This window comes from Macaca thibetana, chromosome 2 (genome assembly GCF_024542745.1).
Source record: "Macaca thibetana thibetana isolate TM-01 chromosome 2, ASM2454274v1, whole genome shotgun sequence".
NCBI lineage: Eukaryota > Metazoa > Chordata > Mammalia > Primates > Cercopithecidae > Macaca > Macaca thibetana.
In genome coordinates, this window is record NC_065579.1 from 23034028 (window position 1) to 23059649 (window position 25622).

The 25622-nt window shown below is 36.4% G+C and overlaps 1 protein-coding gene across 3 annotated transcripts in view; it reads right to left on the reverse strand.

The window, feature by feature from the left end:
- RARB (retinoic acid receptor beta) overlaps window positions 1-25622 on the reverse strand; it is a 770770-nt gene that overhangs the window by 525088 nt on the left and 220060 nt on the right. For all 3 annotated transcript variants that reach the window (XM_050779494.1, XM_050779495.1, XM_050779496.1), the window contains one exon: window positions 12529-12580. The gene's annotated coding sequence lies outside the window, so the exon portion shown is untranslated. The remainder of the gene's footprint in view (window positions 1-12528; window positions 12581-25622) is intronic.

The following is a 25622-nucleotide window of genomic DNA, read 5'->3' on the forward strand; positions in this document are numbered from 1 at the left end:
GGAAAAAGAGGTCAGTGTAAAATGAAACCCTCCTTGTAGGTAGGTAGAAGCCATTTCTAAGCCTGCTGAATTTCACACAAACAACAGAACTCAGTGAGGTTCCTATATCAGATAGTGGTCTCCAAATGCTATTTGCCCCATTCTTTGCATCTGAAAACCCAAAAGTTCTTAAAATATGGGAATCTTATGGTGTTTCCAACAGTTATCTCTATCAAGTAGTTCATTTGTGCTCCCCCCCCACAAATGGATCTTCCCTCCCAAATGGTATCACTTCTCATTTCTTGTTTTGTCTCTTGAGGCTCACATGCCAGTGACTGGTTGCTTAGCTCGACCATGGGGTTACAGAGCGAACTCTCGCATCTACTAACAAACAGCACTGGGTCTTCATAGCAGATCACCCTCATAAGGCAGTGACTGGCTCTCCAGAACGTGTCCTTATTCCTATTTTCATGCTTACTCTTCTGAGCTGAAATTGTAAACTTCCCAGTTTTAAGATTCAAATTGTTGTTTTCCTAAATTTTAAAATTAAACACATTTTAGTTTGCAGATTTTGAGGCAATGGGAGGACTGAGGCAGAACAGAACACCAGAAGGGACATTTGGCACACTATCATCATGCGGCCTTCTAGCAACAAAGACTAACACAGAAATGATGATTGGTCAAGATAAGAACCACCACAGGGCAAAGGCAACAGACACCATTTTCTGTCTATTTCTCATGTGGATTCTCCAAATAGTGTATGCCATTTGTAGGTAGCATGGTTTGCCTTGAAAATAATAGGTCCCAAAAGCATTTAGATATCACACTGATGGCTTTCAAGCATCTTTGGGAAGCTTTTTTTTTTAACCCCAAATATTAGCACATTAAGCATGACAACAGCATGGCAATAATATTAGCACACTGGGCATGTTAAAGTGTCCTACTACTTACTTTATTCTTTATTACTTTGGGCTAAAAGGTGAATTTAAGCAATAGCCTCTCCTTATAAGACCAGAGTTTTATAAGGTTCTCCTCCAAGTATTTTCCAATTTGAATCTTTTACCTTTTTAATCATGCCATTGATCAGCATTCCGTAATTCATTATTATTCTCCTTCCTCTCAGCCAACTGATTATATTGTGACAAGAGAGTATATAATCTTGTGGTCTAGACAGGAAGCAAAAGAACTAAGGTTCCAAAGTAGTAGTTTTTTGTTCATGTTTTTCTCATTTGGCAAGAAGGAGTTTCAAGTAGGAATGCCATACACACAACCAACCAACTCAAATCAGATGGGGCATTTGGATTATCGAGTGTTGGTTTGGGTGTGGAGGGAAAGATATATTACTTCTCTTTCTAGTGTGGTTGTGTTTCTGCAAAGTCTCAGATTAAATCCAAAGTATCATGGCATGTTTATATTTTTAATTTTACAGCCAAAGTAATTGCTTGTGATTATCAAAATCTCCTAGCACCCTGTCTTCCATGGTATGATTTGGGTTTTGGATCTAAATTTCCTGCTAATTCCTTTCATTCATTACATAAATATTTATTGAACACCTACTAATGGGCCAATTTCTCTTCTGAACACTGCAGAAGTAGCAGTGATGAGATAAAATTCCTAACTTGCATGAAGCTTACTTTTAAATGGTTTTATTTTTAAGAAGCCCATTAAATCCTTACATTTTAGTGTCTCCATTTTGCACTGGTTTTTGTTTGTGGCACTCAAGACTCAGAAGATGCATGGTAGATGCAGTCTGGTAAATGTCAACGCTGCATCCCAGGGCAAGGGAAGAGCTTGCATGGAATTCATTCTGGCTACGCTTTAAAGGCTAATACCCCGATACCTGGATCCTCCCCTAAAATGTAACAACAAGGCAATAGAGACAACAGTACTAGTACACTGGGCATGCTAAAGTAATAGATGGCCATGGAGTTCATTTAATCATATTCTACAGATGAAATGACTGATGCCTGCAGGGACTAAAAAACCCAAATATACCTTGAGAATATAAGCTCCATAAAAAACAGGCTCTACCTTGAACTTTCCACATAGGGTTGTCATGAGGGTTAAAAGAATGTAAAGCAGTTGGGGATTGTGTCTGGCAAATATTCCTGTGCTATATAAATGGTTTGCTACTATTATTACTAATCACTACTGTATCCTCTGCATTTTCTATATTGTAAGTACTATAATTTTATCTGTTTCTGTAAATAATGGGTGGGGGGAGGTCTTATTTTGATTATTTCATATAACTCCAACAGCACCTAAGAGTCCTTGATACCAGTGATTTCTAGTTAAATGTTTATTGAACTGAATTAGAAAAGCGTGTTTAAATCTGTTCAATTAAGACTTCAAACATCTCTTATAGTCACAGTTATGGGTTAAACTACATACGTGCACTCCCTCTTCCCCCTGCCCTCCCAAAGGATAGGTTTAAGACCTACCCCTCTAAATGTGACCTTATTTGGAAACAGGGTTTGATGCAGATGTAACTAATTCAGATGAGAACACTGGAGTAGGGTGGGCCTCTAGTCTAATATGACTAATGTCTTATAATAAGAGCCATGCAAAGATAGAGACACACAGGGAGAACGCCATGTGCTGGTAAAGGCAGAGATTGGAGTAATTGAGTTGCAAGCCAAGGAACCCAATACGTTCCTGCCAAAAAACCAGAAGTTAGGAAGAGCCAAGGAAGGATTCTCCACCACTGGTTTCAGAGAGAGCACGGCCTTGCCTGATACCTTGATTCCAGACTTATAAGCCTCCAGAACAGTCAAGCAACAAATTTCTGTTGTTTTAAGCCACCCAGCTGGTGGCACTTTGTCATGACAGCCCTAGGAAACTACACTCACAATTCAGCCTCACTGTGTAGTTCATATGAGTAATCGGGTCAGATGGGCTCCCCTAATGGAGGCCACACCACAGAATGTACATTTAGTGTCTCAACATTTGTATGTGTGAATATTTGCTACTGAAGGGTCAAGACAGAGTCGACTGTCCCAGCAAAAAGACTGCTCATTCATCTAACTTTCCCTGCCTCCCCCTCCTCTTTCAGATGTGCTTGACATACGCCAGATAAAACGTTGTGACAGTGTATACACAAGGAGCCACAGTACAGTTCCCTCTGAGATTTACAGTGCTCTTGCCTTTACATCCAGGTGGTAGACAGTGAGATGAGGAATTTTTGAGAGAGACATGGGAAGTAAGATCACTCTGGGAAGTTTCCAGAGTTCTCTTGGTGACCTAAGAACTCTATTCTATAGGATATCATTCCTTGCTTGGGTGGAACGATCCAGCATATAAATTTGGTACAATATATGCCAGTTAATTCAACAAAATGTCAAACTATCTGGGAAAGCCCTTAGAAAAGGTTTACTTTCTGTGTCACCAGGGAACTGAGTGATAGGAAGGAAAGCTCATGAAAATGAGATTTTCTTTAACTTCTGCCTAAAGTGAATAAATCAGTGGGATTTTTCAAGTTCCCTCAGTATCAATGTGTTTATTTCATAAAGCAGGCAAGTATTTATAGACTCCAAAAAATAAAAAATAAAAATCTTTCTCCTTTCTCCCAGTCCTGCTCTAGCCAGGACTTGCTTTCCTCTCTCTCTTCCCTTTCCTTCTTCCTTGCCCTTCTCTTTGCATAGCTATCGGAGAAAAGATTTGTCTGGCAACTGCCCTTACCTTTTAAAAACCATGATGAGTATGGGAGGTCTTGACTTCATGAGTTGTTGTTTTTTTTTTTTTAGAGGAAGATTTAGTCTCCCTGCCCTGAACTGGGTTTAGGGTAATTGTGTATCTGCTTGGGGGCTGAATGCAATCTCTAGCCTTTTTCATAAAGTTTATGGCCCTATTGCCCCTTTAAAGGTCTCATGTGGCTGATTGATAGGCTCATTTCTGATACTAACCATAAAGAATTGGCCATCCTGAAGATAAGCCGCTCTTCCCCTGAGCATTACAGGAGGGAAAGGCAGGCCGCCATTATAGATGACGCCTCCATTATAGATGGTGCTTCTTGCCTCAATCAGATTCATCGTTCAGCAGCCCAGGCAGTGCTCTGTGCTGAGGAACTACACCATAGGCCACAGAAGCTCAGTCGAGTCCTTTTAGTTAATGGGTACCTAAGGATTAAAACATCATCATGGACAAGTAGAAGAAAGCACTAGCTAACACCCCATTTCATAACTTTTGTTGATTTTCTTTTGGTGTAATTAACCAGAAAAGAAGTTACCAGACTCACAGAATGTGTAATTTAAGCCTTTTTATTTAATTTAGCTATTCCTCAATATTACCCCCTTTTCATTTTCTTAGTTTCCTTCTAAATCTATTTCTTGCCTCCTCAAACTATCTTTCAAATATCATGGGAGAAGTATGGTGATTAGTGATTCTTCTCCAGCTTGTGTATTCTACAAACTAAGATAGGTCAAAATGGAACTTGAACTCTTAGAAAAGAGCAAAGGAAGGAGGAAAAGAGAAGCAGATGAAAGGGGAGAGCGGTTGTGGGTGGGGGAGGTACACTTAGAGTGGGAGAGGGGGACAGATTTTTTGAATGTTGAACTTTAATCCTTAAGGTTTTTTTTTTTTTTTTTGGTTTTTTTTTTTTTTTGAGACAGAGTCTTGCTCTGTCACCTAGGCTGAAGTACAATGGTGCAATCTTGTCTCACTGCAACCTCCACCTCTCCTGGGTTCAAGTGGTTCTCATGCCTTGGCCCAAGTAGCTGGGATTACAGGTGTATGCCACTGTGTGCAGCTAATTTTTGTATTTTAGTAGAGACAGAGTTTTACCATGCCAGCCAGCCTGGTGTCGAACTCCTGACCTCGAGTGATCCACCTGCCTCAGCTTCCCAAAGTGCTGGGATTACAGGCGTGAGCCACCACACCCGGCCAAGATTTAATTTCCTGGAAGAATGGGAGTTAATTTGTTTCTAGCCAAAAACTGTGACACAGATGTTGCAAAAGAACTGATATAACCTGACAGCCTATAAAGTGCAGGAAGCAAAAAGAGAGAAAGACTAGAAGGCAACGGTGGTGAAAGCATAGGAGGAGAAGTGGGTTTGCAAAGGAAGATTTATTCATTCAAATATTTACTGAACACTTTTTATAGGGTAAGTATGGTACTAGGACTAGGGATAACAGATAACATATAGTCAATGCACATAAGGAATCCACGTTTTAAACAATGGAAACATCAGAACTGTACATCAAATAATTAATGAAACATTAAAATGTGATAAAAGGCATGTAGAAATGTTGCTAACACCTCTACATCCACTCCAGTCTGGTTTCTTTCCTGCATCACATCATAAAACAGCTCTTGTCAATGTCTGAACCAATGGACCACTTCCTCCGTCTTGAAGCATTCTTTCCTCATGCTCTCTGTGTATCATATTCTCTAGTTTTCCAACTACTTCTCTGCATCTTTTCAATCTCTTTTGCAAGCTCATTTATTTAAATGTGATTTCATTAAAGTCGGGCCCCATGCTCACTTTCATTTTTCATACTCTCTTGGGCAGTATCATTCAACCTCTGGCTTCAATTGCCTTTAGTAGGACAAGGGCACTCAAATGACCTCTCCAGGCAGGCTTCCCTCTCTACAACCATGTGTCCACCCATGATCAGCCATATCCTTGCGCTTGGGCCCCTTCTCAATGAGTGTACGTCAGTCTACATCTGCCAGTTAGGATCTATGCATTTCTCAGCTATATGCTTTCAGTGGTTAACATGGTGCCAGCATGCAGTAGTAGTTCCCTGCTTACTTCACTGCTGACTGGAACTGAGGCAGGGCTTTGGAGAAGAATGCACAGTACCACTCCCCAGAAGGGGAGGCTGGGTCATTCTGCTTCAGCACTGTGAATACGTGACCAGACCGGTGAGCCAAGATATAGGAGAACAGCTTTTCAGATGATAACTTATTACATGAGGTTTACCTAAGATGAGGACAAAGGAGTATAATATGGCAATTAACAAAGATAATTTTTATTTTATTTTTCTGGGTTTTTTTTTTTTTTTGTATTTTTGGAATTTTCTACAATGTTTATATACTATTTTTGTAATTGGAGATTTTTTCAAAAATGTAAACTTCTTTGGAAATCTGCCTGATGATAGGGTAAGAGAGAGAAAGATGTGTGCATGTGTGTGTGCATGTGTGTGTACATATGCATATGCACATATACACTCAGAGTCAGGAGAGTAAAATGTCAAAGGTGACTGACATAGGAGTAGGAGTTCTAGAAGTTGAAACTCCTGGATTTGCCCAAATTGCCTTTATTCCTAAGTAACGTTTAGGTAAGAATAGGGAACAGATTATTAACTCAAATGACCTGTTACTCTTGATTTTCAAGTATTAAAAACAGAAAAATATTTATGGATAATAAATTTGATAGTAACATGTGCTCTCCTGAATTTTAACTCAGTCCATAATCTTTACTGATGAGTATAGACACTGACATTCTAGTCACTCAATTCAAGTCATCAAAATAAACAACCTTTTATGAAAATGAAAACTGAATATTACATTGGAGAAATGGAAAGCACGTTTTATCAAAGGCAATTTGTTTATGATCTGACAGCCTTGAAAAATACAAGGAAATTATTTGTCTCTCACATTAAAATGAAAGGGCAGCAGCTTCTTTAGACACCACAGTAATAAGGGAATCTTGGGGTATTTAGAAAAAAAATCTGTTTATTCTACATGCTGAATATTCTATCTAAATTCATCTTCTTTGCATTTGCTGAAATAAAATTGCACATTTCTGCACTAGTTAAAGAAAGCAATACCACTTTCTTTAAAAATATATTCATTTTTGGTAAAAGAGAGTCATCCACAGAAAGCAATACCACTTTCTTTGAAAATATATTCATTCTTGGTAAAAGAGAGTCATCCACAGAACAACCACAAAGGTCATCAAAGTGTTAAAATCACAAGATACACCAGGTAACAGTGGCTTCCTTCTCCATCAGAATCAGAGCCAATGGCCACCATTGCCTTCCTTCTATGCGTGAGCCCTCTGACATCATTCTTCATGTGTGTGACCCATAACCTGGGTTAGTGTAGAGCATTTGCATTCCAGATTCTCAGATATGGTACAAAGTGTCATCCAACTACACATTTATTTGAAGGACTTTTAGTCTCTGCTCTCTGTGATAAGAAAAAGAGTCATGAATTCTGTTCATACTTTGGGTGGAACAATCGTATCTTTATCTTGGTTAGCGTTTTTAAATGATCACATATATAGCAACAGAAGACTTTACTAGAATATGTGGCACATCTAGCGAAAACACTTTTACAGTGCTTGAATCAGTATCACACTATCAGAACTATAGTCACTGCTGCGTGTATACTTCAAAGATTCATTTATTCTATTAAAAAAGTTTAAAATTATCCTCTACCAAAACATCTTCAGATTTTTCAATGCACTGTCTAGAGGAAAAGCAGAGTTAGTAACCTGATAGTTTTTAACACTAATATTTCAGAGAGCTTGAGTTTTACTAAAGTGATATAGTGATATTTCTTCCTACTTGATATAGGAAGAAATGATATACAAAACAGGAGAATCTCAGGTTGTTTGCAAGGAGTTTTAATAACTAAGGTAATAACGATTTTTAAAAAAATTCCACAATATTGTAGAAGTGACCCCAAAAACTAAAAAAACAAATGAAGTTCTAGAGTAGGGTTTCAAAGGAAGCAGACTTAACCAATCTAAAAGTCCCGAGGTGTGCCAGGTAATAGTGACTTCCTTCTCCATCAGGATCAGAGCCAATAGCCATCATTGCCTTACTCCTCTGCATGAGCTCTCTGACATCATTCTCCGTGTGCGTGGCCCACATAAGCTGGGTTAGTGTAGGGCATTTGCATCCCAGATTCTTTGCTTTCTTCCTGTTCAACTAAATGAACCTCATGGATTATGACATTTGATCACTACCCTTTGTATCTAACAGCATCAATGAGTAGAACGCTTCTGAGGCCTGGGAAAGCTGACCCATATGGGATTAGTCTGGAATTCAGATTGTGGGGCTCTGAGTCTAGTGGAATAGAGAGACACAGAGCTCTGTTATTTTCTAGCTACATGGTCTCAGAACGTTAGTTTCCTAAAAATATAATTTGAAAAAACCGCACTTCCTTCTAGTATTATTAACTCCCTGTTTTCCCTACCTACATTTCACAATAGCACTGGGTGAAGTTGACCCCTTTCATGGATGTTTTTTCCACCCTCTTGGGATAATTAGCTACATGAACCATAAATGTCTCTTGGTAATACTGTAAGAAAGTTTCAGTGAGCACTAAGCAGGAGTTCTTTTTTGGATAACTTACAACTGTATGTGAAAAAGACATTTAAAAATGCTATTTTTGATTGCTGATGTCATGGACATTGGCAAGAATATTGAAGCTGTATATCAAAAAGATATTTTGGGGATAAATCAGCATAAGAATAAAATAGAGCGCTCATAAAATTGAGAGATCTCTTTTGTATCAAAGTATATTTATGAGATAATATTTCAACTGAAATGGAGAAAAAATGGAAATCTATTGCCATTATATTACTATTTTGTTGAGATGGCAATCTTATAATGAAATCTAAAATTCCAGTTCTCATATCCTAAAGTGGATGCCTGCTTGCTTTAATCTTGGTTATCAGTATATCACTAAAGCAATCATCAAAATTAGCTTTGGCATTTTTACAATAAGGCAAGCTAGGTTCTATCTACCCACTGCCCCACATCTTCCTTAACTTTTGTAATCCCTTTTCTGTCTCTATGGCTGCCCTGAGAATAAAAGTTCAAAAATATTCAACTGCAATCAGAAATGAAGAGATCATTTGAATCTGGCATTTGGTAAAGTCTTCCCTGAGTCTTGGTAAGTCACAAAGTCCTGCTTAATTCTATCTGGCTCTCCTAAACCACAACTTCTGAGACTCTTAGTGATATGGAGTAAGAGGAGCTAACAGTGCTTTTCTTATCTCGAAACTGAGTCTGAAAATATAACCCGTGGTAACCCTGTGCAAGACCCTAACATCCCAAGGTCTGTTTTCTCATTTTTAACAAAAAATAAAAATACAAATTATCTCAAACTACAAGGCCTACAGACCCCTTTGAACCTCAAGATTTTATGACTGTGGTAGTCTTTAAGTTGTTTCTTAAACTTTAGTTAGTCAGATTCCACCGGCATACATTTTGCCCTGTTGGAAGCATTTTTCACGCACATTTATTTCATGTTTTTTTGTTTTTTACTATATGTGCATTTAAAAATTGACAAATTATGACACTGCCATAAATACTAAATTGGCTTCACTTACTTTAAATAGAAGGTAGCCCATAAAAAGAAATAGGATGGAAAGCAAACAATGTAATTGAGTTCAAGTTAGATGGCGCGGCTTGAGGAAAGCTCTGGGTCTCAAATCTGATCTCTCTCAGTTACAAAGAGATACAGAAGACATAACACCTTCAAACCACTTTTCTTATCAAGAGAATCAGAAGTTTTAAAGCAGAATTGAGAGGGGAATAAAATAATTTCCTCAAAATGCAATTTGTATGATTTAAATCATTGCAGGTACCACCATCGGTATAGATTCTATTATATTTGCCGGGAAAACTTCTGTGGCTATTCAAAAGGTAGTGTTACATCTTTAGTCACAACTCCAGACAACTGAAGCACTGATACCCTTTATTATTCCTTGTCTCTAAGAAGCATCTCAGAAGTTGTCCTAAGTTACACAGTTCTCATCTGAAAAGTCAAAAGAGAGTTTCACCAACTCTGAGTTGTATGACTCAAGTTTCATCATTCCTAGTTTTGAACATGTGCATTAGAAAAAAAACCCTTTGAGACATGATTCACATACTCTAAAATTCACCTATTTAAAATGTACAATTCAATGATTCCCATATATTCACAGAATTTTGCAACTATCACAATGGTCTAATTTGATAACATTTTTATTTTCCCCAAAAAGCAATCCCACACTTATTAGCAATAACTCCCCATCTCACCTCTACTGGCCCCAAACATAGGCAACCAATAAGCTACTTTCTGTCTCTAAACATTTGCATATTCCGGACATTTCTTGTAGATGTGGAATCAGACAATATGTGTTCTTTTGCACTGGCTTCTTTCACTTAGCATAGTGTTCTCAAGGTTTATCCAGGTTATAGCACGTATCAATACTTATATTTCATTATGTTGACATATCATGATTTCAGCAGGCTTTTATTTTCTGTTATAATGCACAGTGAGCATTTTCAACATGTATCATGTGAACTTAAGTCATCTTGTAGAATATTTTCTGAGAAGTGAGACAATTGGGTTACAGAATGTCTGTAATTAAAATTTTAATAGATATTGGCCAATTTTATGCTAGAAAAAGTTATTTCATGCTATAGTCCCACCTACAAGGAATAAGAGTAGAGATTTCCTATAGCTTTGCCATTGCTGGCTGTTATCAAGGCTACATTTTGTCAATAAAAGGCAAAACACAAAATACAGCTTTTATATGTATTTAAATATTAGTGTGCTTGAACACTTTTTTCATTTTCTTCATTGGCCATTGCTATCTCTTCTGAGAATATCCAGTTCATGTAATCTATTTTCCCACCGAATTATTTATATTATTTTAATGGATTTATTGATATAAACACATTCCATTTTCATTTACAAAAATGCTTTAGCTTCATTTACCTTTTGCCATAAAGATATTTTATACTTCTATATTCTTGTTTCCCATCATTGATTCTTGATTCTACTATTATTTTCTCAAGTTGAAAACCACTTTTATTCTATATTAAATTTCAATATTTAGAGGTTTTCCAGATGTGCTGTTCTATTGATTTCACTCTTTACTCTTATGCCAGTGCCAAACTGTTTTAATTACTTAAACTTTAGTAGAGTATATGCTGTGTTATTAAGTTGGGTAAGTTCTTTTTTCAAAAATTCATATACTTATTCTAAGAAATGAACATTAACTTGAATCACTTTTTTCCCTCTAAATTGTAAACCATCGTCATTATTAATACTTAACTAGTATAAAACACCTTTCTCTCCAAAATATAAAATTTAGTGGATCAATATATTGGTATTAAACTGCAACAATAAATTAGAATTATTCCAGCTTACATTTAAGTTTAGATAAAAGCGGCTAGCTCTGAATAAAAAGCAACAGCAAAACAAAATACCAAGAAAGCTGTCTGTGTTCAAATCTTAAAGTACTCAACGGAATGTATAACTACACCAAGCAGAGAAGAAAACAAAGTTACAAAATCATAAAAAATACATTAAGTTCAAAATCAATTAGAGAAAAGCAATTAAGTTATTTGGAACTGCTATAGATTGAACTTACCCAGTAGATACACTGGAAGATTAAATAAAAATATGATTATAATTTTAATAAGAGAAATTTATAGTTAAGCCGCATCACATCAATTCCTTATTTTCTCCTAGTACACTTGGTTATGTTTACCTTTGCTATTATTTGTATGTACATATTTATCTTTCCCCCAAAATATAATGAAGGAAATGATGAATAAATGAAATTTTATTTTCACTGTAATTAGATTTTCCCTCTAAAAAGTCTTCTATCTTTTTTGAAATCACTATGAAATAAACTATAATGTTTCCCTTATTGCAAAAGTTCCAGGCCAAGTATGTTAATCCTTTCTCAGGAAATCTCAGGACCATTCTGGTAATAGTTATGTCTACACAACCTTTGCCAACAGTTTGAAACACGACTTTTAAGGGGATCCATATGATGTACGTCTTTGACTTGTTGAGACACAGTAAATTTGGCCACTTCTTCCTTATTCAAATGCTTCATCTATGTGAGTACATAAATTCTGCTTTTACCCCATCCCAAAAGAAAGAGAATTTTCTTACCTACTAACAGATAAATTACATAAATTATTTCATTTAATCTTCAAAACAACCCTGCAATCTGGGTATCAGTACTCACACTCTGCTCATGAAGCCTGCGAGTCTACCTACCTTCACCAAGGTCATGGCTAACACTGGAAACTCAAATCCAGTTCCTGCCATCTACATCTATGATAAACACTGTATTTCTCCTTCAGCTTCATTGTTTTCTAAATCAACTTAATTTTTTTCCTTCTGTATTTCAAGAATTAGCAAACTACAATCTGCAGGACAAATGTTGCCTGCTGTTAGTGGAATGTAGTCACACCACTTGTTTACATATTGACCAGAGCTGTTTTTGCAACCCAACAGCAGGGTTGAGTATGTGACAGAAGCTGTAGGGCCCACAAAGCCTAAGTATTCACTATCTAGCCCCCTATAGTTTGCAACCCTCTGCTGTATACCATCCAAGTGTTAGAGAGAAAATAAGACATTGTGTCTCTACAAAATATACATAAAAGAACAATTTGTAGAACCATTTTTATGTATGATTCCACTTTTTGAAAAAATAAAAATAATGGTTTTTATGTGTATATAATAAGTACTTTCAAAATTCATATGCCAACCTGCAGTTATATATGAAGTGCTAGATTATGGAGAACTTCCATGTTTTTCAAAATATTTGTTCGAATGTATTTACTTTTTCTTTCATTACTTACCAGGTATGGGTCTCAGGGAAAGTTACTTCATCTCCGCAGTACTCTGTTTTATCTGTAAAATAAGTGGCTGGATAAGACAGTCTTCCAAATCCTGTTCAATTCTAACATTCTATCACTGTATTTAACACTGCTACCCAATTTTCTTATATAATTTAATTTTGATAACTATTTTAATAGGGAAAGATATTTGCCAGGGATCCCAAACTTAAGATTTTCCATTTACCACTTCTAGTAGAATGTCATTTTCACCGACAACTCACTTATTTCAGATTCTGTCAAGGTAAACTCTTTCAAGAGAAAAGTCACAGGCATTCTAAGGTACTACCATATTTACCAACCTAAGAATATATTTCTCATCAGAGATTACAGCAAACTCTGATTTGTGGGGGACAAAGAATTCTCTGCCCTGATTTTGCTCGCTTTTATTTAAATAGGAGCTTTTGTTGTTCCCATTCTATTACTTGTATTCTCTTGTAATTTGTTGATTTGCTTCTGTAAACAGCATCACCTTGAACTTTGTCTCCACAATGCTCATATCCTAGAAGCTCCCATTTCCTCTAAATTTGATTTTGTTTCTAGTTTTATTTTTAAAGCAGCATTACAAATCTTAAAGCATCATTAAATATGTATTCTAATTTCACATGAAATATAAAGTACAGAACATGGTTTTTTAGTCATTTTATGACTACTAAAATGACAAAAGTTAAAAATCAAAACAAGTACCTAGTAAAAGTGAGGTATGGTGAGAGTGGACATGTCTCCAGCTAGTGGAAGTCTGTATCAGTATGGTTTTTTTTTTCAGGGGATATTTTTCATCATATATCCAAAGACTCAGGAGTTTAACCAAGCAATTTTACTTTTAGGAATGTGCCCCGAGGAAATAATTAAAAGCAAGGAAAGAGATAGGCATCCAAGTATTTATAAAAATGAAAAACTGAAAACAAATGTACATAAATAGTGCCTTAGGTTAACTCACTGAGATGCAACAATGTAATTAAATACTATGTGGCCACTAAAATTATATTATAAAAAATGTAAAATATTATGGGAAAAGTCTCGTTCCAAAATGTGGAAAATGGTTGTAAAATAATGTGTATAGTTAGATTTCTTGTACTAATGCACATGTATAAATATTTATGCATGTGTTAGAAAGTGACTGGGATACTGGCCAAGACGTTAATACTGGTTATCTCTTGGTGGTAGAATTATGGGTAAAAATTTCTTTGGAGTTTTTTTGTAACTTTCAAGTTTTCTACATTGATTGCATATTTTATTACCATAAGAATTATTTAGAAGCTATAAATTACAAATATAAAAATTTTCAAATGTCTAGATTATATTCACTCATAGGGACCTATCAAACCTAGATAGAACCAATCATTTTACTAATTCAAAAATCATGTCATTTTAATGGAATCCAACAAATTTTTGATCAATTGCATAACCAATTGGTTGGTTTTTGTTTATATAGGAGAAAATTAAATTAGTAATAATGAACAATAAAGAAAATAATACAATAAGATCATCTACCCCACTCATGCCCCTCTTATTCTTATCTTAGGACACTGGGTGTTTTTAATTTCAAAGATTTTACTTTAATAAGTTGTAGTAACTGTACTTATTTGCTTTTTACTTGGTACTGGATATGCCCATCAAAGCTTCATGAAGGCATGGATTATATCTTACTGGTTGATTTAGTACAGATTTCACATTTGTTCAATGGGCAGAGATAAAAGAACATAACTGTGTAAGCTTTATACAATCTGAAAACCAAAAGTCATTACATTGGTCAGTTCCTTTAACCTATAAAGACCCATGGTTGGCAAAATGTTCCCTGAATTTCACCACTTGGAGTTTATACAACCCAACCACACAAAAGCAAAGCATACTATATCAACATCCCGGATATTTATGAAAATCAAGACCATTAATCTTTATGACTGAGGGAAAGTTAACCTTCTTTACCTATACTGCCATTATTTAATTTTATGCCTTTAAAAGATTACATCTGATAAATCAGCCATAATCACAACTTTGAACTCCAAATATAATTAACCAAATGGCAACCCAGTGCCATTTAGGTGAAAGTTAATGGACAGTAAGTTTATGCTCTAAAGTCAATTTTTATAACCTAAGCAAAGTGGAAGTGCAGTACATAATTCAATATTCATTTGGGCAGTATCAGGAGGGGAATAGTTTAATTCAGGATAAAGAATCAAATATAATGATAATTGTTCAGAAGTGTATCTTTGTATCACAATTCTATATACATCATTTTTATTTAAGTAATAATTCAATCTCTTTAAGAGCTCTTTTAGAGGACTTTATAGGTCAAGTTCTAAATACACTTTCGATGGTTAAAAAATTCAATTTATTTTAAAATGATAGTTTAGCTTTCTCAATCGTTTGGAATAGTCTTTTTCTAGTAAGTCTGAATGAATAAGGACTCATCATATTCTTAAAATAAAAAAGCAAGCATGAGTATAAATCAAAAGCCAAGAAACTGAAACAAAAGAAGTCCTCTTCATTTTTCCTTTGAAGCTGTTTTCATCCCATAGGGTCCACAAATGAGTAAGCCTTTCCTATGCCAAGTCTTTCAAAGCAAAAATTAGAAGTGGAAAGTTACTCAATTAGCTGGCAAATTCAGTCAGTGAGGCGAGCCAACCTAGATTAATTGAGGCTTTATTTTTGTATCTATTTTTGCTTATGATTTTCCTAAGAGATTAGAATTTAAAATTCAGTCTCAAGGACAAGTATTTTGTTTTGAATTTTAAGTGTGGAGAAATGGCCAGAATACTGAAACCCAACTCTCCTTCTCAAACATAATTTGAAAAATTATGGAGATAATGACAGGTCCCTTAATGATGGAGCATCTTACGTTAAAGTCATAATGGGAACACAAGAATGCTTATTGCAAAAGAATCCTAAGATTCTATTCCTGACTGGCTTATGACTGCCAGCAAGGGCTGGTTTGTGGGTTCAATGCAATAAGCATGGAAGATTCAGCAGAAGTACTTGTACTCTTTAAATAAAACAGTGGGACCATTTAGGCTCAGCCCATAAGCTTCAAGACTGAAAGCTAAGACTTTGAGTAATCTACCCGATTATGGATGATGAATCATGGCAGAAATTCCAAGGTACATGGGAAACATACTGGGGAGTGCCATCATGAAATACAACTTCTGAACATCTAACAGTGAAGGCTCATACACTAACCATATGGTTTACTTCAAGGTTTAGTCATTAGTGCTACAGTCAATCAATTTACACAGACTTTAGGGGAACACTCATCGTTAAAGAATTTTTTCTCTAATGATTCTAAGGAGGGGCAAAGGAAGAATTGTAGCAAGATAGTAGTTTATCTTTAAGAGACAACATTATATTTTGCTGAATAATTAAAAGAATTCTATCCTCTCAAAATGCTGATGGCAAAACTCTCAAACAAAATAAGGGTTGAATTCTCTTATCATATATACAAGTATGTATATCATATGATACATTGAGATACATACAAGTATATAAATTGGATATGTATTGGATATATACTGAAGATTTCATTATAATGAAACTGCTACTAAGAGGATCTATTGCTCTGGGACAGAGTCCCAACTTTTAAACATGTGGCAAGAATCCAGTCGATTTAAGCACTCTTCTCCTTTTATATTTGCTTTCCGTATTCTAGAAAGTTTTCTGTAATTGTCCAAAACAATATTTATGCACATATTAAGGTCATTTGTTTTAGACAGTCAGTGATGCAAATTGATAGGCTACTGGGCAAATTATGTTCACAAAATATACTTTTGAGCCAGTATTCCTTAAGATTGAATTTCATTGCTTTTAGATGGGAATCTCTCTGGCTTTCCAGAAGCTGTTCTCTCCCCTGCTGCGCTACACCCAGCCATTTGGAAGCTGTCTCTCACTGAGGTTATCTGCTTGGCCTCTGAAGGCAGCTGAGATGGCTACCCTGATCCTGATTTGTTTTCCTAATTTAGCCTGCCTAGTATGTGTTGATTCTCTTTGACCAGCCTGTTACCAGCAGGAAATAGATCTCTTGACCCCCTGAAACCTCTCCCTGCACATTGGGCTCTGAAACAAGACGACACTAAGAGTTGGGCATGTTTCCCAGCAGGGTAATAGTGAGTTCTTTACTGTTGGGACAGATTGGTTAGATTAAACGTTGTTCCCACAGCATTTAACGATAATTATGGAGTATCTAACATGACTGGTGTGGCAGATGCTGTCAGAGCACTGCCCACATGTCCCCAGATCCCTTTACCATCTTAGAACATGCCAACTCCCCATGCACTTTCACTCCCAACAGCCAGCACCTGTAACTCTTTTTGGAGGTTTGCTGCATAGAGGTGGTTTAAATACACCAGCTTCTGGTTCCTGGTTGTGATGATTCTGGGGTATGCCCTACCCTAGTTCTAGAGCCTCTGAGCAGGATCAAACCAAAGTTACTCTCTATGTAACTTTGCTTGCTGCCATCCCTTTATTGGCCTTGTCTTTCTAGTCCCACTCCTCCCCAAGTCTTCCTAATAGCCTTTCCCCCAATCTTCATCGCAAGATCTATTTTCTGTAGAAATCTACTTAAGAGAGCTAGTTTTCCAAATTTGTAAAGAATAAGGATAATGGGTAGCCAACTCTTCCAGAGACCCTGTAGTTTCCATAAAACAAAGTATTATAACTCAAGTTGGAACTTGTGCAAATTATATGTACCATCTCCCTACATATATTGTACTTTCAATTCTTAAGGGCCCTCAGTGCATAAATCAGTTACACAATGATGCTTGTTGTTGACAGCAGAATTATTCATCAAATACATTCATGGTACTTGGCAGGTACTCCATGAGAAGCCAAATTTGCAATAATATTCAAAAATATCTGCTGCTGTCAACAAATTATGGGATACCTCACAAGGTCGGCTTCATCTTCTTTTTTAATTTACCAAATGACAGGATTAATTTACAAATCCAAATACCAAACCGTGATGTGGTCGCACATTTTAAATTTTGAATAATATTTCTGAAACTTTGACTTTTAATTTGTTTCTCTTGAGAACTGCTTTTGAGCAAAAGCAGAATGAATAAACGCTAATGATGTATAAGTCCCTGGTTCAGAGACCGGTGTCACAATTTTCTAATACATGAAGTATTTAAAGACTGATGAGACAGTACATTATACCTGCATGGTAATTTAGTTCAGAATTCACAATTATTTTATTTTCAGTATTAATTGCTTTTGTCTCTCAATAAATGACTCTGTAGGAAGTAGAATTCAATTTCATTCATTTTCAATAATCGAGATTGCTTTGAACTAGCTCAATAACTCTCAGCTCCTCTTGGCCTTCAATATATTGCTAGTGGTAGCACATAAATAATCTGGGTTTTCTTTTCAGATTCCAAAGCAGGGCTGTCTGGCCTTTGGCAAAACAGCTAGGTAGACACAGTTTGTGCTCCATGTTTCCACCTCTTTTGCTATGCCCTACTCAGCATCCACAGTTTCCCTGCATCTCAGGTTTCTCCTGCTTCCCCTTTCCTCTCAGGGGCAAGTGCTAGGAAACATTTATATACACACTGATGAGAGTCAGCCTCTCTGACTTCACTCATCCTGTGTCTTCTGTCTGAAGTAGCTTTCTGCCTTCAAATCCAAATATATGAAGTGAGATCATGGTTCACGCCAACCACCACCATCTCCACAGCGCTCCTGCAGACCTCCCTACGTAGAAGAGGGCATTCAGTTCCCTCAGGACTTCTCTGTATCTCTCCTATGCCTCTTCATCTCCTTACACTGAATTAGAGGCATTCACACGCCTCCCCCAACTAGTACACAATCAATTTCTTAAGGTTGTGAATCACAAGCCATTCATCTATTTATTTCACGTAGTGCTTAGCCAAGTTTCCTGTCAAAAAACATCGGAACGAAAAACCAGTGGATGAATTAATGTATGCACATTTGGTTTAAAAGAGGCTTGTCTATGAGTCTACATTTTAGTCACATAAAACTACTTCTTTCAAAACAAGTCTCACTAACTCACCTCAGAGTCTTTGTTTACTCATAGGTTTTAGCTTTGATCAAGCTGTACTGGAACTGTGTCCACACGGACTCCCCCCCCAACCCCCATGAAACCAAGAACTCCTCGAGTGCAAGGACAATGACCTGCACCAGGCCCAGGGTAGGAGCACAAGCCATTTCTGTAGACTGAATGGGATTACAATGCCCTGTGATTTCATATGTTCCTTTCCAAAGACACATTTCAAAAGATGAGTACGGGCAGGACACTTCATGGACCACTGCATTTGAGCTCACATTCTTAGGTCAGTAAGGAAGAGACATGGTAGCCTTCCTCATAAACCCTAACCTTGCTCCAGTTCCATAACTGATTCGGGTACTCTACAGAAACTTAAATTTTTTTCACCTAACATTCAAAGCAAAGTGATTTCCAAAATCACTAACCTATCAGAACTCCATCAACAGTTATGGAACACATGGGCTATTATTTATTGGCCTGAGTATTCTTTGTATTTGTTTGCAAGTCACTTTCAAAAGTGTTGTAACTCTTTTCCTCCCCAGCCTACAGATGCCTAGAGGAAAGGACATCTGACTTTTTCAAACCACGGTTCCGGCTGGAATGGCAATGCAAACTTTGCATTTGTGTCTTAGGAACTGCTGCCAAGGATTCAATTCAGTTCAACTCAGTAAACATCTACTATGGACCTGCTAAGCAAAGAAAACTGCTTTTGGAATAAGGAGGTGTCAGATATAAATGGAACCCAATTCTTACCCCTAGGAAAGCTTGCAGTCCTGTGAGAGAAAAAGACAGGTAAGTGACTATTGTGAGATACAAGGCAAAGGCTGGAAGTTGTAGCAGATTTTCTTAAGAATAAGTTGTTTAATGTGATTGCATGAAGGGATAAAGTTAATTATCACCATCAAACCTTGTCATAAGTCACACTCACATGTAGTCCAGGGGTGCTGCTATTTACTAGGTTAATTACGTGGCTTCAATTGCTTAAAATCTATAATCTCTCCCCTTAGCCTACTCCACTTCTTTTCCCCTTAAGGATACTTTCCAGTTTTCAATGTTTCAATTAATTTTCCATGTTTCACTCTGAACTCACATCCCAACTAAACTGGAATGCTCCAAACTATAAACATGCTTTAAAAGTTGTGTCCAGGCAACCTAGAGGAAGGATGATCTCATTGCTTCTGCCAAATTGTCTTCTTTCTCGGCATCTCACAATCTAGAATCTTTTTTTTTTCTTCTATGACTGTTTTACCTCTCATGTGGGACCCCACTTTTACTACTCCTGGCTCCTCTTCTCTTGTCACACCCAAGAAGTCACATACATATTTCTAAATGGAGAACACAAAACTACCTCTGGTGTAAGGGAAGAATGCTTTAGGATAAAGATAAGAGAATATAATTGTTAAATTGCAATCTACTTTACTATTTTCACCTGAAGAACTACCTGCAGGAGCTAACCTTCAGGAAAATACTTTCAATTATAATCTAACCAACTTTTCTGTGCTGCTATGTGGTTCTACATCTGGTCCACCTAAAAGAGTTAAGACATTTCCTACCCTATTTTAGTTTTTTTGATACATTTGAAATATAACAGCAAAATATATCTACTTACATTTAAATTTTAAATGAAGAAAAATAATTTTTAGTATAGTATGCCCCAAATATTGCATGGGATATACTTACACTAAAATGTATTTTTAAAAATATACAATTCAAATTTACTTTGGTATCCTGTATTTTTATTTGTTAACGCTAGCAATTGTACTTCTCTGTATCTCAAAGTTGAGTTTCAATGAATCTGTAATAGAATTTGGGAGGCAGTTAGGTGTGATGGTCAAGAGTAGAGGCTTGGGAATCATATACACAATGGGATACATCCTCGCTGTCACATATTGTGATAATAAGGGCTTTAAACCAATATTCTTATGCTCTTCTCCTCAGGATGGATATAAGATACATTCCACCTCCTCTGTCCAGTTTAAGTTAGGTGTAGGCCAATTAGCTTTGGCCAGTGAAATGGGTATGGGGAGCTCTTTCTGTTTTCTTCCCTTAGTGCTCACAAAATCATATACTGAGATGGAGCCTCCATTAGCCTGGGTCCCTGAGTATCCACAATAAACAAAACATACTGTGCCTGTAACACGAGTGTCAAATATATTTGGGAGGTAGAGAGAGGGTTAAATTAGAGAAATCTTTTATGGGAAAGTCTTTTCACACAGAATCCATTTCTCACCATTTTTGTACCCGTTTCTTTCACAGTCCATTTAAGATGCTACCTCCCTTCAAGCATAGAAGTAGTTTCTCATCTGCATAAATTCTTAACTAGGCTATGTTGTCTCCTCTATCATACCCCTTTCTCTCTGTACTTATGATAGCTTATCTTGCATTATTTTGTTTATACGCTTGTCTCATGTTCTTTTCTGAACTGTAACTTTCTTGACGTATCTATCATCTAACAGCTCACTGTTCCTAATGAATAATAGTGTCTTTAAAAATATTGATTAAATTGAATGTGTAGTCTTATTTTTATACAGGTAGGTAACAAAACTCTATTAACAATAAAACGTTTTTCTTTACTAATTCAAATATATACTGCTTGATCTTTGCAAATAGTCTTATTCTCCTCTATTTTTATGCATATAGGATTCAAAGAGGCTGGATTCTACTTTGGTTTTTAGACATAAAGCATCTTTAGACAGTTCTTTGAAAGTACTTACAAGCTTCTTCTTTCTTTCCTTATAACCCTCAGGTCAGGGTCTATCTTAATACTGGAAACACTCCCTTTCTCCTACAATAACACATATAATATTCACAACAATTACACTTTTCTATTCCTCCCCCATACATGTATGTATTTTATCTGTGTCTTCATATCCTTGACAGGTGATTTAAACTCTGCTTTATCTCAACACCTGCTTTTCCTCTGTGATCATCAGACGCTTTTCACTTACAATTCTACTCCTTCCTTTTCTGTGGCTTCACACAGGAAGCCCTATTCTAACTTGCGTTAAACATGGCATATCAAAAACACACATTTATCTCTACCTCCTCCCAAAAGCCATAAATCCACAAAGTTAAAGAGAAGGAGAGATGAGAGAACAGTAAATGAATGACGTCAAATTTTTAGAAGCTGGAAAGCATATGGGAGACTTGGCACACCAGAAAGAATTAAAACATTAAACTCTGTTGAGTTGAAGAGGAGTGGATGGTCAACAAGAAGTTCATTTACATGACAGAAATAAATGTCTTCCTAGTACATGGCATTTTCATATATAAGAAATATTTGCATACTCATAAGTGTTGAATATTGATTAAATAATTATGATATAACTATATTGGAGAACGGGGGAGGAAGAATGAGCACACAAATGCGACATGAAAGAGTTAAATCTTTTTCTATAATTGGATGCCAGCAAATGATTAAAATGAATTTTTTAAAGTGTAACAAGGAATTTAGAAATATTGGAATGAAATACAAGACACTTGCTGAAAAGCTGAAAATGGTTGCCTCAGGCGAGTAGGAATCAGTGGTGGAAAAGGGTGGAGTAGTGCTAAAAGGCTTATAGAACTATTTGACTTCTTAAACTGAATACACATAATACTTTTTCTCTAAAACCAAATCACTTCACTTGTGTGTAAAAAGATGAGAGTTATTATTATTTTTTCTAACCATGACCTTTTGAGAAGTAAAGATTTAATTAGAAGTATTATGGTTCTTATCTTAGGGATTGATGCTTGTGTAAAATACAGACCATTTCGTGATGACTTTGGTCATAAGGTGATGCAGTGTGTCTTATCTGCCTGAAAGCAGCTCACCTTGACATAGTAAATGTACCTTCTAGACTCTTTTCCACAGCCACAGCCTGGGAGTCAAGGAGAAGCAGAGATTTCTAGGTTTTACTGTTGCAGAGTCATTTCAATATACAGTCATCTGTGTTGCCACACAAAACTCCAAGCCTAGAAACTTGTCACACTCATACAAACTTGGGATACGCTTTTCCACGTCTCCAAAATACCCTTCCTCACCCACCTAGAAAACTCAGCCTTTAGAATCCAGATTAAATACCCTTTCCTTCTATGAAACTTTTCTTCCCCAAATAGTTAATAGTGTCCACCTTCCTATGTGTAATATTGCTCACCACATCACTAACAACAAATTACCTGTCTACATGTCTTTCCCTTTACTAGACTTTGAGGTCCATGAGAGAACTATATTTTGCTTTTTATTCACCATGCCAAAAATACATATCAAACAAATAAACAGTTTCAGTAAACTGGGCAGTTTCAAGTAATTAACTGAAATGTTGATGAAATTTGCAGGGAATCATCCATAGTTAACACATCAGTTTGGATTAGTTGTATCTTCACACAAATGTGAAGATGCTGAGCTGAAATAATGTCCTTAATTTTTAAATTTTATTTTTGCATGTTGTATTCTCTTTATATAGTTATTCAGAAGTCTGACACCAATAGGATGCTTTAATTTTTAACACTACATAAAAAGCATGTGGTGTAGACATACACATCTACAGAGGTAAAATACTCAAAGTGTGCATTCCTGCCTTTATGAATCTCACAACCTGTTCCAGAAAGTCTCCCACCTTTTTTATGACAAGAACCTCAACTGGAAAAACAATAGTCAAAGTGATGTAAATAAGCAAGGATAATTTGCCAGGTCAAAGTATACATATTCTACCATAATCAATGCTGATCCCTAGAATCCTAAATCGATACTTGGCAAACTTTTGACAATTCTGAGTCAAGTCACGTGAATGCTAGAGTCTGTAGTAGTAGAAGACAAATTTCTCCAGATTGGGCAGAGGGACCTGTTTCTTGATGAGCTTCAGCCTGCCCTTTGAAGCCCGTTTCTTGATGAGATTATTTCCTTTCTCCCAGTTCCTTAGTTCTTCCACAAGCATCCCTAAAATGTCTCACTGCTTCTGTTGAGATACTTCGACCTAGCCTAATCCACAAAACTTCTCCAAACCAGCTGAAAACTATGGCTCATCTTTCTGTATCAGGGGCAATTATATAATTTACTGAAATAAAATTAAAAGTGGTCTTAATTTCTTTCTCTGCAGAAATGCCATTTTTAAACCCCTAAAATTACAGAAGTATGGCCAGATGAACCACAATAATCAGATAAACACCAAAGAAATCTGAAAGTAAGTGCTTTTGGCCAGAGAAACCACTAATTTTCTGCCATCACAAAAATTAATCAGCATACACAGAATGTCCCAGAAATGTAGACACAATTATAAATATTTTTAGAAAACAACTTGAGTGAAGATGTATAAGCAAACCTGTATAATGAAATAAGCCCTGGACAGAAATAATACACTCCTTCAAAACAGGACATTTTGCATTTATTGACATGTATTCATAGAGGAAAGTTGTGTGTACTTAATTGAGAAATCATATATTGGATGGGGGTCAGGAGAGTGCTTTATACAAAACATCAATCAAGGCATAGCTATTTAGATCAACCAAGTAGGAAATCCAGATTGGTAACTTAGATGACCCAAATCACCAAGTTAACCATTTTTCAATCCAGTGCTTTCCACTGAGTAGATAATATTTATACTAAATGAAGAGATGAAATGAGTGATTATCCTGTGTGTTAGTCTGTTCTCAAACTGCTAATAAAGACATACCTGAGAATGGGTAATTTATATAAAAAAGAGGTTTAATGAACTCACAGTTCAACATGGCTGGAGAGGCCTCACCATTATGGCGGAAGGCAAAAGAGAAGCAAAGGCACGTCTTACATGATGGCAGGTGAGAGAGCTTGTACAGGGGAACTCCCATTTATGAAACCATCAGATCTTATGAGACTTATTCACTACCATAAGAACAGTGTAGAAGAAACAACCCCCATGATTCAATTATCTCCACCTTGTCCTGCCCTTTACAGGTGGGGATTATTACAATTCAAGGTGAGATTTGGGTGGGGACACAGCCAAACCATATCATCCCGCTGCTCTATACAAGCAAAACCACCTGCATAATTCAGGTGAGAAATGCAGACAGACAGTATGGTACAGTGGGAAGAGTAGGTGTTGGAATTCAAAAGACTTAGGTTCAAATTCATTGAGCCTCTCTGTTTACTTATTTGCAAAAACAGGGAAAACAAAAGACCTACTATATTGAGTGAGAGAGAGCACTTAGCATCGGCTAAACAGTGGTGATTACTCCAAAATATGCTACTGCCCTTCATTTCCCCATGTACACAACGGCCTCTAGTTACTATGAAACACTGTGTTCCTTGACATTTGCTATGACATCCAATATAATAGATGTAGAGTCTGAGTGAATCCTTTAAAAACTCCTTTTCTTTTTCACAGGTTTCTTTTACATAAACATTTTTTTAAATGAATCCCCCAGCTTTTCCTTATGGATTGTGCCCCTGACCTAATTACATAAGTACCTGATGGGCTGGAACGCTTCCAAAAGGGCCTCTTAGGAAAAACAATCTGAAGGGTTTTCTTCTCCTTCTTTTGTAATTACATAATTACTCAGCTGACTAATATGAGTCACCATGTGCCATTCTAATCTCCCAGGCACAAAATAGTTTTATTATTTTCCTTGGAACTACCTAATTACCCAATGGATAGCAATAACTCCTGGGCTCTTTTCTGTAAGTAATCTGTAAAGCTCAAGACAAATTCCTCCAGAAGTCTTTGCAAATGGAGGAGAATTTAGAATAATACTATCATTTGCCACATGAGACACTGGAGCTCTTAGTGACAAGGGTGGTCCAATGATACACCACAAATAAATTCAGAGAAAAATTTAAGACTCTGGGCACAGGATAAAATATTGAGGCACATTCTCCCTGCTGTGTTCTAGGAAATAAGTGTTCCTGAGCCAAAACAGCAGTGGCTGAATGCACATCTCATCTCTTAAAAAACTAGCAAGCACTCCCGATATATGTGTATTAACTTATAAGTTATATGCACCTAATATAGTTTCATATATTAACTATTAGCCAAGCTTATTATTTTAATAAAATCCACATACTAATATAAATTATCAATTATAGGACAGGCATGGTGGCTCATGCCTG